The sequence below is a fragment of the Pteropus vampyrus genome, unplaced genomic scaffold (assembly GCF_000151845.1).
Source record: "Pteropus vampyrus isolate Shadow unplaced genomic scaffold, Pvam_2.0 Scaffold101, whole genome shotgun sequence".
Lineage (NCBI taxonomy): Eukaryota > Metazoa > Chordata > Mammalia > Chiroptera > Pteropodidae > Pteropus > Pteropus vampyrus.
Genome location: NW_011888882.1, coordinates 4,259,244 through 4,264,516, shown reverse-complemented (window position 1 = coordinate 4,264,516; position 5,273 = coordinate 4,259,244).

Sequence of the window (5,273 nt, the reverse complement as noted above, 5' to 3'; positions counted from 1 at the left end):
TTCTATAGCATCAGACAGTATTCTAGGTCTTGAGTGGAAAGGATTATTAATAGCAATAGACTTTTTTTGCATTAGAAATTGAATGTGGCACTTACGTGTATAGTGTCTCCCTGAATATGTGTAATCCTGGTGAGCTTGCACAGTTAGATGGAAATTTTAATTTTATTTGAGATTAGAGTTTGATTTTTAAATTTTTACCAATTATCTTCCAAGACACGACATGTCTAGATTCTATTCAGCCTATAAGTATTCCTCCTTTAGGTTTTCCAGTCACTTTTTAACTTTCTTACATTTGGCCTGCATTACATTACAGTTACATATATGATTTACCAGTTTCTTACTAGCCTGAGGTCAGAGACTCTACTGGTACATTGTTTGGCCTAGCAGTTTCTCCAAAACATATCTGTCACTTCAAAGAAAGAGAGAGGGAGAGAGAGAGGGAAGGAGAAGGAGAGGAGAGGTGAGAGATAGGGAGATAGGAAGGAAACTTTCCAACTAAATATGGGGTAACTATAAATGAATTTCCTTGAAGAAAATGTTTCTGGAAGAGGATAAGGAGAATATAAAATAAATTCAGGATTACAAATTTTGCAAATAAATGGAAGAAACGTACGTTAAATGCATTTCACGGATGCTGCAGTCTGGGAGGTGATGCAAACACCAAAGAGAGTCATTTAGATTCCAAAAGATCTAAATTAAAAGATGAGTAGGAAAGAATAGAATCACTTTTCACTTTGGAGAAACACAAATTTAGGCATCTATAGAAAAATAATTTAGGAGACATAAAATTATCTAAGGGTGGATAAAACCTGCAAAAACCCCCTAAAGCCTGAAAAAAATGACATTTATAATGCCAGCAATAACTACTTACTATATGTCAGGTGCTGAGTTGGTCACGTTGCATACATCATTCCCTGAATACTCACACCACCCTATATGTCAGAGATTAAGATGTCTTTTCTTTTTAAATTGAGGAAACTAAAGCTCAAAGAGGTAAAATGATTTTCTCAAGCTTGCATAACTTTAACCCAAATCTGTGTGGTTTTTAAGCCTGCGCTTTCCCCTTCATCACATCCTTCCATCTCACAGAACTGCAGAGATACAAAATAGTGACAATTAAGAAGAATTTCCCCATAAAAGTTAATCAAATTTGGAAAACTGACCTAAGATATTTTTTAGAAAAGATAAAGTCCAACCAAATACAAAAACTAAAAATCTCACTTCTATAATCAGTTCTAGAACAACCTCAGGAGCTGTAGATTCAAACTTGACAAAGCAGATAACATACATTGTGGGAGGAAAGTGTACTGGCACAAGAAAGGCAAGAATGACTTGGTAGGTTAAAAAAAAAAAACCCACCTTTAATGTGAAAAGAATTATAATGAATAATGACAGGAATTAATTATAACAAATTAAATAAAAAAGAATTCATGACTCCTTAATGACTAAAAAGTTTATAAACAGTGAGGAGGTTAAGAGCTTTACAAAAGAACGCCAGCTAGCAAATGTGGAAGTAGTGATGGAAACAGAAAAGCACCACTTTACATCCACCATGGTACTAATGGATTCATCAGTGATAAAGTATTTGGGTGAAAGATTGTTGGGCAACAGAATATTTACACAGCCTGAAAGCATGCACTGCAGATTTCTTATTAATTACAAAGAGAAAAAGATATTTTTACTCTTTGGAGAAATGGAGAAATGGAGAAATCCAGTGGACAGCACCTTAACCACATGATCAAACTTAACATCACCAATAACAGGGCAAACAAGCACCCATGTGTCCATGACGTGATGTATGTAGTAAGTAGAACACAATGTTCCTTATGATTTAAGTTGAACCACATGAAATTACTGATATTTGATTGGTTTTGGTCTATAAAAAAGACAATTTCATATGATTCAACCTAATAGTATTTCTGTTGTTTAACATGAATTTAATTATGAATAAACAACCAGATAAATCCAAATTGAGGGCTGTCTGCAAAACAACTGGCTTGGATTTTTAAAAACAATGTCAATATCATGAAAGAAATTTTAAAAAGCTCAGGGAGACTTCTAGATTAAAGGAAGTTGAAGAGACATGACAAACAAATAAAATGATGGTTTTTTTGTTGAGATTCTGGACTAGAGGGGAAAACTTGGCTATAGCGAAAATTATTGCAAAAAATGGAGAAATTTAATATAGACTGTGTGTTAATAATAGTATATCAATCATGAAATTTTATGAGTGTGATAATTGTACTGTGGTTATGAAAGAGTGTCTTTGTTATTAGGAGATATATGATGAAGTATTTGAAGTGAAGAGTTATGTCTGCACAGAACTCTGCAAAAACAAGTGTGTGTGTTTATGTATCACATGCACACACAGAAGGCACAAATGTGGCAAAATATTAACAATTGGCCAATCTAGGTGAATAGGAAATGGATATTTATTGTACTTTTCTCAAAACCCTTTTTCAAAATATAACATTGGAGGAGAGATAAAAAGAATTGTCATTATTTTCATTCTGGATGTGAATGCTGGGCTTTTGGGTGCTTTCCTGAATGGAATCTTTTGACTCTATGACCAACTGTGTAGTAACTGGGATCATTTAAAAGAGACCCAGTTGAAATAGAGATTGTCCCCTACCTACAGGAAAATGAGTTTTCACTTTACTGCTAATGGAACTGCTGTGTGATGTGCTTGACATTGGTGCATTTGTGACTACCCTCGCTTTGCACAGCACAGCTGTTCATTGGCACCTGAGAGTTCATAAATCCATCTTTATCTGTGCATTAGTGGAAAGCTCCCTCTGGGATTTAGAGATTTTAAAAAAATATCGAGTTTTATTTGGATCTTAGAGCTATTGGAAAGTAAAGATTCTGTAGAACAACTGCATCGCTGGAGATAAAGGAAAAAACTCATTACTAAAAATAGAAACAAATAGTAGGATCTCCAACTTTTAAAATGTAAACTTTGGTTTATGATTGGAGCATTGAGGGCTTCGGGGAGGCACTATGTTTCTAATTTCGCTTTGGCCACCCACCATCGACGACCCACAGGTGGGGAAGAGCTGTTAAAAGGCCTTCTCACTTTATCTCCTTAGTACTTCATCTTTTCCCAAGTACCTTGATGTTGTTTCAGCTCTAGCTTGCCGCTTTTCATGCCAGGCTTCCTGACAAGATTATCTTTGTTCTTTCTCTGGCCTTCAGTCAGGTTTTCAGTTCTTTGCAAGTGCCTCTTCCCATCTGCTTTCGAGCATCACTCTTTTCCTTCTGTCTTGTCAGCTTTCCCTTTGTCTTTTTGGCTTTCCTGCTTGCTCTTCCTGCCAGCAAGTCTGCACTACTTCCCTCCATTCCTGATCTCATTTTCAATGTAATTACATTTCTTTGGGAGATGGAAATGAATGGAAGAAGGGGAAAGTCATCCTTCATAACACACAACCCCCCCCGCACCCCCAAGATGATGGTAAAGCAAGGGATTGTTAATAGAAGGAAATGTCTCTTAGCTGGAATTTTAATTTCTCTAAATGATTTTAATGGTCCATTTAAAAAGCATCACATTAACCTTAAACTACTGGTTATAGTGTGTAGCAAACAGATCTGGGTCAAAAATCAGTTTCACCACCCACGGTATAAACTTGGGCAAGTTACTTCATCTCTCTAGATATCTCTGGGTTTTTTTTTTTTTTTTGAACCTGAGAAATGAGCATGATGATAGTGCCTTCTGCAAAGGGTCGCTTTGAAGATTAAATGAGATAATACATTTAAAGTACCTGGCAGAACAAACTCATAGGTACATATAACAGAATGGTGGGTACCAGAAGGGAGGGAGTGGGGAGAGGGTGAAATGGGTAAAGGGGGTCAAAGATATGCTAATGAATGGAAATTAGACTTTTGGTGGTGAGCATACGACAGAGTATACAAATATCAAATTATAATGTCGTATACTTAAGATTTATGTAATGTTATTAACCAATGTTATCTCTATAAAAATTAATTAATTTAAAAAAATAAACAAAAATAAAGTACCTGGCAGAGGGCCCCACAGAGTGCAAGCTCTCTACAAAAGCTTGCTATTATCATTAACCCTTGCAGGCCTTTGCTGACCAGCCCAATCAGACAGGCCGTGATCTCTTCCTCCTTAAGGTTCCTGTGGCACAGCTTTTACACCATTTATTAGGATGCCCTTTATTGTCTTTCTGCCTGCCTTCTTCTTTCCCTCCTACCATTATTCTTTCTCTTTCTTCCTCTTTTTATATTTTCTTTATTTTCTCTTTCTTGTTTTCTTTTTCTCCTTTCCACTCTCCCACAAAGACATGAAAAATATGTCCAACATAGAAAGTTAAAATTAATAGTTGAAGAGAAAAAATGGTGAAGAATAAATGAGGAGATAGAAATATCATAAAATCAAAGTGAAGTGGAAATGCATATATACGTACTATTGTTAAGCATAATTGCTTTTTGAGGGCTACCGTTTTACTGAGCTTCCTAGCAGCCAAAGGAAAGATGGAGACAAATAATTAAAACTAGTGAGGTCCATGAGATTAAAGAAATACATAAAAATTGTGGTTCTTTTCCTGAGCGCTTTGTGGATTCTCATAAAAAAATGTGCTGGGTGATATAAAGAAATGATGTCTAGCATAATAACGTGTCAACTTTCATAATAGATATAAAAACCTCAGAGAACTGTTTCTTATGATGCTCTTCAATATAAAGTGATGATATACAGCTGAAGTTCAATCCAGTAAAAGCATTTTTACAAGGAACTAAAATAGTATGCTCTGTGTGTACAATCCTCCAAGGTCTGGCATGCTGACAGAATAAATTTTAGAATACATAGAGGAATAAATAGATTCATGTCCTTCAAGCAATCCTCCATAGATATTATTTCTGACAACTAGACTTTTGAAAGGTATATGAAAGTAGAGTTCAAGGTATACCCTCTGAGTATGCATACCCTCTGCTGTTGATGAAGAACAGAGAGATGTGATTGGATAATTGGTCAGGTAGAGAATAAAACCAAGGCCTTTTTTATGAAAATTAAGAGCCAAGCAAACATACCTGACTGAACAGAACTATCCCATTTCTGCATGTGAAGGGCTGAGAGATTACCTATAGATGGAGTCAAAATAATTTTCAATTCTGACTCTAGATAATTTTTTATAGTCCATTATTAAATGACAAGAAAAGTTGGATACCATTTTGGGGACAAAGGGAACAAACATATGCACAAAAAGAAAATACACCAAAGTGTTGATAGAAAAAAGCTCTGGGAAGTAAGATTTTCA